Here is a 15,011-nt window from a genome sequence, read left to right on the forward strand (position 1 = left end):
TCAAAGATCTTCAAGATGGTGACGTTCAGCTTAGTCCCTCATTTAACTTTATGCCCTAAGATAGTCGATCATGACGTCGAAAGTACGGGACGATAGTCACAGCTGCAACAGCTTACCAATTAGTCAGCGCGCTTTTTAAGAAGTGAGGCACGTTCGTAATTTTACAACATCGAGGAATCTGTGGACGATGGCGGCAGCGGTGGCGGCTCGTGAAGGGGATTAGAAAGTTGGGACTCTAAAAAACGTAAGTGCTTGTAGGGTCTTGTCCGTATATATATCTCTCCCAATGTTAAGATACGCTAAACATGTCTATATCAAGGTGTAGAGCATATATCTCTCCCTAGGTTAAGATACGCTAAACATGTCTATACCAAGGTGTAGAGACATTTATTTAAAGTAGAAACTGCAGGTTAGTATAGCGCTGTGATCTTTAAATCTGTTTAAACAGCCTAGTAATTCAATCACCTATATCCCTGGGGCGGACATACCTACTCAACTTAAGGGTTAATTGAGAAAAGGTATACGGCAGTCACTAGGTGTGGCAAACCAACTACAGTCAATTGCGGGGTATACAGCTATTGATAGGTTAATACTATATTTGTATATATGTGCGAGCACCTCAACAGCAGGATAGGTGTATGTGCATATCGGTATTATATGAGATTTTTCGGCTCGTTCTCTAAATCCGAATGCCCTTAGTGAGTGCCAGGAGCTGGGTGGTGATGACGCACCAAAGTATTCACTCATAGGTTATGTTTGAATAAACTATACTTAGATATCGGTTACCTGCCGCATTTGTGTAACCATAACTCGCTGAGAAATTAAGGCTGCAAGAACATGGGAGTTAGTTTCTAATTCCTAATTATCATATGCCGTTTCTTTCTTAGGCACTGAAGTACCCGTATGACGATCAGGAGACTAAACTGCTAGTGTTTGACACAGAAAAGTAAGTTAGCACCTGCGTGTTCTGTATTTAGGTTTCATTCCTAATTTTGTTGAAGATGCTTATGGAAGGCGCTTCTGATTATTTCTTTTCAGAGGTGGCGTCCCCTCCACACTATTGAACAAAGGATAAGCACCAAATTGATATATTATTAATAGCCGCCCCCTGCCTTGGTCAGCTATTTTCCTATACTAATCAGGTAAAAAACATATTGTGTAGGCCATTATTTATTTTTCTTAACTAAATCGTAGTGAGATCTTACAACAAAAGGTCCTTTTCTCTTTTTTTGTTGAAAAAGATTGTTTTTAGCTACTGGCTGGTTGTCGTACTCTGACTAAAAAGGATGTAAAAATTGACTGCGCCTATCTTCCAGGTAATAATGGTGGATTATTTTGCACTGCATGCTGAGCACATTTTTTAGGCTAATTCCAAACATAGTCAGGACTAGTAATTTCTATGTCCTTTTTGATCCAGGTGACGTGTGAGAGTGGTGCCATCTCAAGAAATATCTCAATATACATGTTCGCTCTGGGCAGAGGTATTTATCAAGCACACTTTTAATATAATTTTGTGACTCAAGCCAAGAAATGATTGTGGCACTGCATTGATCCCTCTGTTCTCTATTTAGAAGCTGGGTATCACCTTTCTTTGAATGGGTTATAAGGTTCACTGGGTGCTGAGAAACTGTGAGAATCTGTTGTATGGGTTGTGATCCAGTCTGTTGTTTCAAATGTAACTAAGCATCTACTAAGCTTTACAGGGCACTGGTGCATGAAAAACTAAAATAATATTTTGTGCATATTATTTCAGATTGACAATCCAGGTTTAGAGATCCTATACCGCACTGTATCTGTTTTGGTCCTGAAGAAGGTGGTCCGCACTCCTGCTAATTCCACCGAAACGCGTCGACCTTTTCCTCTTCTTGTTAAAATCACATGACTTGGGTCTTGTAAAGGACACCAGATTCAATGTTGTAGGATACAATCTTTGTTGTTTTTGTGATGGGATGGATGTTTAGTTAGTATGTATGTGTTGTGCGTGTGTGGCTCTTTACCTGTGTTGTATATATTTAACTGTGGTTTTATGAATTGAAATGGATATACATGCATAGCTTTGACATAGTGCATAATAATTGTTTCTGAAATTACTTTGTAAAATGTATATACATTTTTTTTTTATAATTGTCATATTCGAAAATTGTGATAAAAATGAAAAAACAGATTTTTGTACTTTGAAAATGAAATAAAATGAAAAATAATTCACATTTGGTGTAGACATTGTTGGTATGTGCCCTGTGTCTGAGAGATTACTCCAGTGATAAATGTATGTATAGGTCAAGAGGGAGTCACTTCAGTTGCTTGTTGTATCCCCTCGCATACCAGGCAATTTGATGCTCGAAAATGGACTGTGGGTGGGATATCTTCTATATATTCTTAAGTTGCACAAAAGAAGGAGGGTTGCACGCACTCACACAGACAACTGCACTTTCAAGCTTAGAGCTGGCTAGAGTAGGTGGTGTGTGTCGCCAAAGAAAATCTGTGCACACTTCATTCAATCCATCTATCAATACTTGTTGAGTGCGGCTACTCACCCGTGAGGGTATGAAGGAGCTGTCGGTGATGGGGGTGGGGGGTGTTGCATGTCAGACTGGGCGCAGTGGTTCATTAGAAGAGCCAGGTCTTGAGATCCTTTAGTTTTGTGTCAGAGTTCATTCAGTCTGAAAGGATTTCTTACCAAAGGAAAAATGAATACCTGTGAGTCAGATTCTGCAAGACTGAAGGTCCACCAGCAAAATGAATGGAGTGGAACTCTGATAGCAAAAGGCAAAGCACATAAAGGCTTTTGCAAGGATTCTGCTGAGTCAATGAACTATGCTTGGGATCATAGAACCTTAGTACACAGGGACTGAGTCATCCTACCCCCTGAGTACCCAAGAGCCCGGGACCGATTAGCTATAGTGTCTCACTTTCCCTACTCACTCACAGATGAACAAGTGATTAGACACCTCACAGCATAATACTCCTGACTCTCTCAGGAAATGCGGTTGCAGGACACACGCTTACGCTCTCACACCTGTACTAGTCCACAGTAAGATCTGACAGAGACACAAGAAAAGTTTCAAATGTAATTTTAACTATGGTGCTCTAGTGTGCAGTATACTTGCCACAATGAGTAAGAAAATGCTTAACACAAATACGGTCAGCATAGTAAGTTGTCCATAAATCATAAAAGGAGCTGTCATTATACAAGACAGGGTAGCCTAAACCCCTCCCCTTCTACAGAAGCAAAGTGATTATATATCAGATGATCTCTGCATGTTGGAAGCAGACCCCTCTCCTTAGCATGCACAGATGAAAGTTCTACATCTCAGGTGCTGTCACACCTCTTCCCTGGAAAGATCCCTCTCCAAGTGTGTTGTTACCTATACTGTACATAGCTATATGACAAAGTATGTGGTCCCAAATAACAGCTGCATTTGTGTGTTTTGTCTCGGTGCTGAGGCCTGACCAACCCAAAGTAACAAGGGGCATTGTTGTTTGACCATGTCTACGGTGTGCAGAAAAAATCCCAGAAAAGAACAGAACACGAAAACAACGGCAGGTTCTGTGTGAAAGTCCCCCGCTTCGTACCATACTGGTCCCATAGCTTGCACAGTTGCACCCGCAGGATGCCAGCCAATTCTCTTGCGACACCTAACGGTTAGATGACTCAAATCAAAACCCTGGAAGAAAGCCTCAATATAGTATCCTTAAACATCAAGGGTCTTAATCACCCAGTTAAGCGCAGAAAAGTCCTTGACTATCTGGCAAAATCCAAAGGAGATATCATCCTGCTGCAGGAGACAAAACTTTCAAAAGAAGACACTGAGTTCATTAAGCAGCATTGGATCTCACACACCCTATGTTCCCCAGCAGTCCACAAGAAGAGGGGGGTGATCACCCTAGTCTCGAAAAAATCAAACAATTCTATGATCTCACATACTCAAGATAATGATGGCAGAATGATTGTGGCACATCTAATGAGAGACGATGATTCTATTCACGTAGTAAACATTTACGGGCCAAACTCTGATATCCCGGAGTTCTGGGAATCCGTTTCATCAGCAATAGAGAACATTCCCCCAGAGGAGCTCTTGATATTTAACGGGGACTTCAACCTCCCCCTAGACCCCCTACTGGATCGCCAATCCAAATGCACATATCACCCTTCACGTTCCCATGATATACTTAACCGTCTCTGCTCCAAATACAACCTACGCGATTCCTGGCACCTACAACACCCGGTCGGGAGAGACTATACATTTTATTCCGCCCCCCACAATTCTTACTCGAGAATTGACTACCTACTAATCTCTAGCCCATTCACACACCTCATAGAGGAAAGAGACATAGCACCCAAACTGGTCTTGGACCATTCCTGTATCTTCACTAAACTCGCAGGCTCACGTTCTATCCTTCCCCCGAAACGTTGGCGTTTTAATGAGGACATTCTTTTCAAACCTGAAAACAAAAAACGGATAGAGAACGCCATCCGTGAATACATTGCATTGAACGACTTACCAGGCTCGGACATATCTGTTGTGTGGGATGCACTTAAAGCCACAATTAGGGGTGTCATTATTGGCATCCGAGCACAAACGAACAAAAAATGTAATCTCAAACTAGAAACTCTTGAGAGAGACATCAAGGCACTGGAAATCTCCCATGCGGCCGACCTAAATAATAACTCCACTCTAGACCGTCTCACTAAAATGAAGTATGAATACAACGCAATCATGAGCAAACGTGCTGAGGTATGGATAAATAAATTCAAGGCACTGAAATTATGTGAGGGTAATAGAGCTGGAAAACTACTCACGTCTTACCTCAAACATAAGAAAAAACAATTCAATATAGCTTCAATTAAAGATCATGCCAACAACATCCATACCAAGCAAAACAACATCCTAAACGCCTTCCAATCTTTCTACGAAGACCTTTACAAAAACAAGATGGCGTTTAACACAGAGGCGTGCACCAATTACCTGAACTCGTTAGACCTCCCTAGACTCTCTGATGAGGATAGCTCCAAGTTAGGTTCCCCCTTCACAGTCCAGGAAATCTCTTCCTCCATCAAAACCTTTAAGAGCAATAAGGCCCCAAGCCCTGGCGGCTTTTCGGACAGCTTTCATAAGGAGTTTGAGGGCATTATCAGCCCGGTTTTACTAAACCTGTTCCAGTCCTTTGCTATAAAGGGTGGTGTCACTGATTCGATGAGTGAGGCCACCATAATTGTCATCCCGAAAGAGGGGAAAGATCCCCTTCTACCGAAAAACTATTGCCCAATCTCGCTCATAAACCTGGATTGCAAGATTTACGCAAAAACCCTAGCCAACAGACTGAATGCAATCCGCCCTAAATTAATTAGTAATTCTCAAGTGGGGTTCCTTAAATACCGCATGTCCAACGATAATACGAGATTGCTTTGCCATGTTTTAGAAAAAGCCAAAATAACAGCCACTCCTTCCGTTGCCATCACCCTGGATGCAAAAAAAGCGTTCGACAGGGTGTCGTCGATCTTTCTAAAGCAATGTATGCAATCTTTCAACCTGGGGAAGTCCTATATAGACATGGCAATGGCCCTTTACTCCTCCCCGTCCGCCCGAATCGCCATAAATGGCTCTCTTTCCGAACCTTTGCGTTTAGAACAAGGGACCAGACAAGGTTGCCCCCTTTTTCCAGCTCTTTTACTCCTGGCCCTTGAACCTCTCATCGCCGATATAAAATGAAACCATGATATCAAAAGTGTGGAATTTGGTGACACGCAAATAAAATTGCCCGCATATGCAGATGACATCCTGGTGGTCACTGAACAGCCAGACTCCTCCATCGAGGCCCTTATGACAACCATAGAAAACTATTCCCTCCATTCCGGTTACAAATTGAACCGGGATAAGTCTGAGGTTAAACCTCTGAACATACTCGGTACCAAAGACATGCTGGGTAATTCAGGCCTGTAATGGCAGTCCGGCTTCATTAAATACCTCGGAATTGAATTTGGTAGCACCCTTCTTGAAACCCTTCAGCGTAATGAAAAAACCACTTAGAGAAAATTTAAACGCAACTTGATGGATGGTCTCCCCGCTTCATAACTTGGTGGGGAAGAATTGAGACCATCAATATGATGATCTCCCCACTAGTAAATTATCTCACTACTATGCTACCCCTTACTTTATCCCCGGACTTTCATCACAAATTAGATGCCACACTCACCAATTTTCTTTGGAAAGGAAAAAAAGCACGAATTAGCATAAAGAAACTACGTCTGGACAAATCCCTAGGGGGGTCAATCTGACGGATTTCAAAAGGTACCAAACTGCGTTTATCGCCAAACAGGCCTCTTACTGGCTGTCACCCCCTGCTGATTATACTCCCGTTTGGCTAGAGATAGAAAAATCCCTTCTCTGGAATTTTGCCCCGGCGGCTGCCCTGTCCGCGAGCATGAATACAATCACCTGCTCGAAACCAATTTTTCGTAACACGAGAGTTGCCCTTCTTAAAGTAGATAAATTACTTGATACCACCATCCGACGCTCATGATGGGAGTCGATACGGCATAACCATACCGTGCTTTACAAGGGCAAACCACTATGTAATCACCTCTGGATTAAAAAGGGTATCTTTTTCTCACACCAACTATATGAAGGATCATATCCCCTCTCTTTCAAAGATCTCCAATCCAAATATAATCTTGACCCACTTGAATTTTATAACTTCCTGCATATAAAGGCGGCGATCACTAGGGCAAAGCTCTCTGCAAGTCCTCCCTCTCTCCCGTCCTACCTCTCGACTAAATAGGCTAGGCCATCAAGTGTCCAGGATCTATAAACTCCTACGCCCACAACACTCCAATCTCACTAAGCACCTCACACAGTTCTGGGCATCACACTCCTCTTTCCCTATATCAGACGTAGAATGGGTCAAAACCTGGGAATCTTGCATGCGTCACAAAATCAGCCCTACGCTATCCCAGACTAAATTTTGGCTACTTCATAAAGCTTTCTGGACACCGGCACGTCTTTCGCTCACAACATCAGAGCTGATGCATTCTGTTGGAACTGTAAATGTGCTGAAGGATATCTTGACCATCTCATTCTCCAATGTGAATGTGTGGTCCCCTTTTGGGATAAAGTCTTCAAATTTACCAATAAAGTATTTTCTTTCTCCCCACCCAGAGGATTGTCATACGTAGTCTTTGGGTTCCTCAAAGCCACGTCCCTCAATGACAATGACAGGGCCTTATTAGACCTACTACTCATGGCTGCTGTAAAGGTAGTTCTCAATAATTGGAAAGATACCCGAAAATCTAACTTTGCCTGCTGGCTAAATTGGGTAATCAATCTTCGAGGCGCCGATAATATATCTCTTCAACACTCTCCATGGCGCCCCCCCCGGCGGCGAATGTGGATCAACCTTGACAACTACTTTAGTGCCCACAAACCTCCATGAGTCTCCTACATGCAACCTCGACCCAGCCCCCCTCTTTTTTCTGCATTCTAGATCGGCCGGTGCCTCCCTGTCTACATAGCTGGATACAAGTCAGCACAATTAGTAACGTCATCAACCTGTGGCCCAATTTATTGATACTACTGTTCATACTGTCACGTTTTGTATTTTGAAGCCTATGATTTCCTCAGTTATTATTTACTTTGTGTTATGTTTCAGTTAGGCTATTGATTATTGATTATTGATTACTGGTGCTCACTGTCTTCTAATCCATTGTCAATGCAATAACCACTATTTTAATTACATGTACCACAACCATTTAGTCGATACTTGTATGTACCACTTATGTATGCTTGTCAATGTTCTCCTTTGTTTCCTTTTTTTTTTAAACTGCCAATAAAAACTTTTGGAATCAAAAAAGAAAGTCCTGTGGTGGTACAAAGCAAAATATGTTTGTATGATAATGTGCCCAAAGCAGAGGGCAGTCTGCAAAATGCTCATGCTAACACAGGTAAAACAACAATGGGCCTGCCTGGGACATATGACACCCTCCCCTTGGTAGCACCAAAATGACGACAGAAATCAGGTGTTAAACAGAACCAAAGCATTCACCACAGTTTGTAGTTAGTGTATCCTTTATGGACTTTGGTCAAATAAGAAAACAAAAGACAAGGATTGCAGTAAGAAATTGGACACTTCCAAATTAGAGATGTCAGCCATCCAGTTGAGCACGTAAAAGGAACAAAGGTGCTCCTCATATCCAGTTGTCGACAAGACCATGAAAGGACAACTTGTGGTGATTTCGGTGAAACTGATATCCAAAAGACGCTGCGCATTTGCACAGGGATCACCACTGGCCACAACAAGGGCTGTACACTAGCCGCATCCCCAAGGAACAGTCCTGGCTATGGGCCACTAAGGGACCCATCAACAGTTCAGACTCCAGGGCAGCATGTGGTGTTGTAGCCAGGCAGACATCCAAGGACCATTGAAAGGTGCACCAGATTCAATGGAACACAGGTTACACACAGGTGAAGTAAGCATAGCGGAAGGTTAGACAAAAATTGGCATCCAAAGCATCTAAGGGCACTACGCCAAAAAGTTGTAGCATTCGCTCATGGTACAGTTGCAGCGATGCCTGCCCGGGAAGGACCACAAATGGAGCAGCAATTGTGGAATAAAAGGAACAGCGCGATGATGCCGCAAATTAAGACGAGCATCAGCGGGAACCCACCGAATACGCTAGAAAAAATAGAATGTATAAAAGCTAGCTGGGATTACTCCAAAAATAGTTTGAAATGATGTCTTGAGGCCGGAGCCCACATGTTTCAAAAAGTGTGCCAGGCCTGTGGTATCAGGCGCATTAAATATTTGATGTATCAATTCCCCGAAATGCAGTGGGAGATTTGTGTTTAACAATTACTGTATTTCACTAGACGTTCTCACCACCTGTAATTCGAAGGTTTCGCGTGCTGAAGTGAGAGTTACTTCTTGTTGAAACAATAATGGTTTGAGTCTGCTTAGTTTATTGAAATCTGTTTTCAACGTTGGAATGGAAGGCCACAGTGAGCTATCTACACTTCCATGTATGGGACACCACGTATGGGATTCCCGTCCGCAGACCACAACAGTCCTGATTATTAAGGACAAGATAACTGCCATTGGAAAGCAGTGTGAGAGTGGGAATAATTGTGGGAACAGGAGTTCCTTTTAAGTAACATGCCAGATTAGGGACAGAAACATTACAAGCGCCGTAGATTTTTACTTATGGACACACCAGGGAATGACCGGCAGTGGAGTTGCACCCTTCCCCTGTGAGAAAAAGTTCTCTATGAGCTCATTGACAACAATCCGTACAGGGCAGGGACCATAATTCATGTATGTAGCTACTCCCAAGGGGTTCATATTTACCTATTGGTAAGTGTTTCATGCAAGCAGTGAATTGAAACATCGAGATGGGCAATGAGATAACTGTGTATTAACCATACCGCAGAACAAGTTTTTGCTACAGTAAAGGGAAGATATTCAAGTTTCTCTACATGTAGCATAGCGTAACTAGCATCCTTCATAGCCATTGACTGTTGTTTATATGTCAAATTAAATGGTAAGACTAATGCGCTACAGTTCAGGTAATGCCAATGTACACGTCCATTCTTTAGTGTTTGCAGTGTTCACCCAAATTGCATAACTGATCTAAGTTGATTCTGACCATAATACAAGGTAGACACTTCAGTTTGCACAATCTCTGTTACAGAGGACACAATGTTATCAAAAGTGTAAATACGAGATGACAATGTATTAATGCTGTTGTCGACAACAGCAAGCACTTTATCTAAATTATCCTGATCAATGTGGCGCAAACGTACTGCAGCTTCCAGTTGCGACAATTTCCAAAGTTCATTATATGCAGCATAAATAAATCATTTTGAACGTGAGGCTTTTGGACCCAAAAGAAGATCCGATAAGTTTATATCTTCGGATAGGAGAGAAAGATGTTTCACGGCAGAAAGTGTGAAATGTTCTAGTCATTGTTGACATAATTTACCTATGAAATTAATTGTAACAGTGTTGGAATGCAGTGTTTGTGGATAACGTGGATCAGTAATTGGGACAGTGACACCCTCATTATATGTCACATAACTGAATCTGATTGCACTAGGCAAAATCTGGATGATAAAGTTGGTAGTATTCAATCTAGTCTGTAAGTACTGCGTAGCAAGAAAATCAGAATGTAATGCGCGTAACACCGCTGTGTGTTCCTGAAGACAGTTTAAAGCAGAAAAAGATGGGCGTATCAAAGCATAAAGATGTTTGATACACTAAATATAGTCTGGAATATAAGTCCCTGCAAAAGTCTAAAAATCAAGCAAAGATTGGAGTTTTTTAAGGATCGATGGAGGTTGCAATTGTGCACTTTTCTCCAAAAATGGGGCGCCAGTCCATTACCCTCATTCGTCAATTCATAACCAAAAAAAAGGACGGCCACGCAGGCAATATGCGACTTTGCAAAATTGAACTTGTAGCCAAGAGCAGCGAATTGCGTGATGATGTGATTCACTCTCTCAAGATGGGGATTTAAGTCATCATCTGTACGGTATATGTCATCAACATAGGAGAATGCTTCAGGATCAATATCATACAAGAGGGACACAATACTTACTTCCAAAACCCCTCGACTATTCTTGTACCCCATGGGCAGTCTTGTGTATCGCCTCTGAGATCCGAGGGGGCTGAAGGCGGACAGAGCCCAGCTCTCAGGAGCCAGGTTATGACTGCAAAATCTATTTGAAATATCAAGTGTAGTTTTAAACTGTTTAAGCTGTACTATGTGTGTTCTGTAATCCAAAATACGAGTATGACCGTTCAAATGTCTATGATCCAAAACAATGCGATATGAACCATCAGGTTTCAAAATAGGTAAAAGAGTATTATTCATTGCAGAGACACAGGGTTCAATTACACCCTGATAATCCAATTAAGTAAAAATCTCTTACAGATTCTTTAGCATCGCTTTTGATTGGATATTGAGGCTGCAGGTGAAGAGTAGAATGTATTGGAACAACATGTAAAGGAGAATCCTTATTCCAATCAGCCTGGTTGCGGTATAAGGCAGGGGCCAAAGCAAGAGCCTATTCAGAAGCACAAGAATGCTTTTCTCATCAGGGGCGAAATGGAAAGTAAAATCACATCCTTGCCTCGGGACATGCTATAACAAATGGGGGAGGCCAGTCAACCTCCGCCAGCAAAATACCATAAGAAGTCAAGTTGTCCCAAATAATAGCATTAATAGTGTGTTTGATGTTTGGCAATCAATTTTAAATGTAATCTGAAATGCAGACTTGTGGAGCTGGGCATTGCTAACTCAGAGGCAGCTTTTTTTAGCTTAGCTTTTGGTAATCACCGCACAGAGGGGCAGATTCACAGAACTAACTTAAGGCAAAATCCTAAACTTACTACCATTCTGGTAGTAAGCTTAGGACTTTAAATGCCTTCTGTTAATTCCGAAAGTCTTAAAGTTAGGATTTTTCTCAGTTTAGGAGTAGTAAAGTTAGGACTCCTACATGCCTTCTGTGAATACCGAAAGTCTTAAAGTTAGGATTTTTCTCAGTTTAGGAGTAGCAAAGTTAGGACTCCTAACTTTAGGACTCCTAAATGCCTTCTGTAAATAACCCAAAGTCTTAAAGTTAGGATTTTTCTCAGTTTAGGCGTAGTAAAGTTAGGACTCCTAACTTTAGGACTCCTAAATACCTTCTGTGAATACCGAAAGTCTTAAAGATAGGATTTTTCTCAGTTTAGGAGTAGTAAAGTTAGGACTACTAACTTTACGAATCCTAAACTGAGAAAAATCCTAACTTTAAGACTTTCGGTATTCACAGAAGGCATTTAGGAGTCCTAAAGTTAGGACTCCTAACTTCTGTGAATACCGAAATGAGTAAGTGCCTTCTGTGAATAGCAAAATGGTAGTAAGTTTATGATTTTGTCTTTAGTTAGTTCTGTGAATCGGGCCCAATAACAGGTCTGCTAATATATCGCCCTCCGGGTACTGCGACCAACTTTGTTAAATCATTCTTGGATGTCATCTCTGATTATACGGCCCGGTACGCAAACTTTTGATAGTAGGAGATCTTAATATTCATATTGATGATGACACTTGTCCTGCAACTAACAACGTGGATTAATAAGGCCCTATATGATTTGGCTCCCAGGAAAATCATCACCAGCATGCCCTCCAATCCATCGGCTGCATAGTTTATGGAGGCACTGTTGGTAAAAAAGAAAACTTGAAAGTGGTTAGAACATATATGGCACAAAGACTACAAAGAACACCACAAAATTACGTATCTGGCCTCCCTGGGTGACTATCATAAGGCTCTAAGGCAGGCAGGTGCTATGTTCTATGCTCCACAAATGGTCAGAAAATGGTCAAAAAATGCCCCGAAGGAACTTTTCTAGATAATTAAACGTTTAAAATCCCTGGAACGGACAACGGAATCAGTCCCTTCCACCACTGCCCACTGCAATCAGATCACACTCTTTTTCCTTAATAAGATAGACAATAGCTATTCTTCCTTCCCTGAGAGTGTTAGGAATGGGACCCACAGTTTATTGTCTAAAATAACTTCTGGATCACCTTTAGACCCAGCGTCTCCGGCTATACTTGAGCGAGGTCGGGAAGCCATTGTACCTGCACTCACTGATGTGCTCACTTTATCCTTTCTTTCCGCGCAGGTCCCTTAGGAATGGAAGCACGCTATGGGGATTCCACTCTTAAAGAAACCAACATTAGATCCCTCTGTTCCTGAGAAGTTACGACTAATTTCCCAGCTGCCTTTCTGAAAATTGTGGAAAAATCAGTCAATCAACAGCTGATTAATTTTGTGGAAGAAAAAGCTCTTCTCTACGATATGCAATCTGGTTTTAGGTCACTTTTTAATACAGAATATGGCCTGTTGTTCAAATCAGAATCCCTCCGCCAAGCGGCTGAGGAAGGTAAGACAGCTGCACTTGTCATGCCTAAGTTCAGCTTTTGATACTGTCTCCAATGGACTGCTGCAAGATAGGCTACAAAACTCAGGGGTGGGAGGCACCGTGTTAGGCTGGCTCGCAGATTTCTGTTGGGCCGCACGTTTCAGGTCACCCAACAGCCGCACACATCAAAGGTTCGGACGCTGCGGCAGGGAATGCCCCAGGGCTCTGCCCTGAGTCCAACTCTTTTTAATCTTTATATGCGACCTTTGGCCGAACGTATTGAGGGTCATGGAGTACGAACTGTATCTTCCGTTGATGACACCCAATTGATCATCATGCTGGCTCAGGATAACAACCAAGCAGTGGATGATTTTAAAATGTCTAGTATATCTGTCCAATTGGATGAAGAATAGCTGTTTGTAACTAAATGCGACCAAAACCGAGATTCTGCTGGTAGGGAAACAGCTGCCCATCTGGCCCACATCCTTGTGGCCAAATGAGTTAGGCCCTTTGCTGACTCCGAAACCTAAAGTGAAAAATCTAGGAGTCTGGTTCGACGCCGCTCTATCTTTTGGGATCAAATTTCAATGCTTGTAGGTATGTGTTTTGGCACCCTGTAAATTCTCCAGAAGATCCTGGGGCTTCTCCCGGACTCTGCAAAAATAACTGCAATCCAGACTCTCGTCATAGCACGGCTAGATTATTGCAATGTTCTCTATCTGGGGGCCACTAGGAGGTACATTCTTATGCTCAGAGGATACAAAAGGCGGCAGCTCGCCTGTTGATGAATATACCCAGAGGTGCCCCAACGGGTCAGCCTTGACCAAACTTCACTGGCTTCCCATTGAGCAAAAGATTTCTTTCAAGCCATGTGCTTTGTCCATAGGATCCTCCATAGGAAAGGCCCTGGCTATCTCTGTCCTCTGAATCAGCCCTATGTCCCTAACCGATGTCTAAGATCAGCTGGAATAGGCCTATCCAGTGCTCCAAAATTTTGTAGAACATGATCTGGAGGCAGCTCCTTTCGATTCTTAGCAGCCAATCTTGCCACCCCATCTTAGATTAGAGCCTTCAGAGGTTTTTTTTCAGAAGCACTTGAAAACCTGGCTATTCAGGAAGGGCCACACCCACTAAACAACTTAGGGAAGCCTGCTGCCAGTTATGTTGATTGAAATCTAGCTCGGGGACACTCCGGATTAGAGCAACCATGCGCTTTACAAACTGCTAAGATAACATAACATGTCAGCTTCAATTTGAATGTCTGCATGATAAAGTCTATCAGGCGGAGCTACGTGGGTATCTGCGGTTTCAACAGTTATAAAGGTATCAGTTGCTGGCATACTACGGTAACTTCCGCCGCGCTGTTGAGTAGAGTGACCGCCCAACTCCTGTCCAGAAGGAGGGTGTGAGAAGTTGGCCTGGCATATGCTGTGCACTATTCTAGTGGGCACCTTGCACAGTCCAAACGACCCTTATTGATGGTAGGTTTAAAGACAACCTGTATAGAAAGCTATCCTAGTGGTAGCTGTGGAGAGCAGCCTTCAGGCTAAGTCTTGAAGGAATGTAAAGCAGCTTGTTTTACCAGTCTATAATCTCATGAATGACCAAATGAAAGGAGAACCACACCAGGTATATATATCTAAAATATATTTATTTATTCTAAACACATCCCTCTAGTCTCTTTATGAGACTAGAGGCAAAAGTAAATTCAGTAAACTTAATTAGCACACAGTAAATTAGCACAATATACGTTGAGCCCTAGGGGCGTACCAAACCATATATTAAGAAAGTATAAGAACCACGACTGACATAGAGACAAGGCCTAGAGCCCTTAGAACCACTGGGGCCACCAGGAATCACCTATGGTAGTGACACAGGGGACCCACGGGGGACGCGTGCCGTGTCTAAACACAGCCGCGAATCGCCATTAACTTCTATGGGGAAAGTTGCGGTTGGAATTTTAAAGATTAAGGACACTTAGAAAAGGACTTGGAGCAAACCCCTTTATAACTAGGAGGTTCTAGAGTCAACACCCACAGGAGCACTGGAGTACTCGAGTTACCTCACCCAGGGAAGCCGGGAGCATAGGTGTCTTTTCGTGTCGGGTTTCAGCG

General features: G+C 42.6%; 1 long non-coding RNA gene across 1 annotated transcript; it reads left to right on the top strand.

Moving 5' to 3' along the window:
- The first annotated feature begins 904 nt into the window (after positions 1-904).
- On the top strand, positions 905-1,308 carry LOC144767563 (uncharacterized). Its single transcript, XR_013598261.1, has 3 exons — positions 905-946; positions 1,039-1,142; positions 1,242-1,308. It is a non-coding gene; the product is annotated as an uncharacterized LOC144767563 (long non-coding RNA).
- The last annotated feature ends 13,703 nt before the right edge of the window (positions 1,309-15,011 follow it).

The sequence above is a fragment of the Lissotriton helveticus genome, chromosome 7 (genome assembly GCF_964261635.1).
Source record: "Lissotriton helveticus chromosome 7, aLisHel1.1, whole genome shotgun sequence".
Lineage (NCBI taxonomy): Eukaryota > Metazoa > Chordata > Amphibia > Caudata > Salamandridae > Lissotriton > Lissotriton helveticus.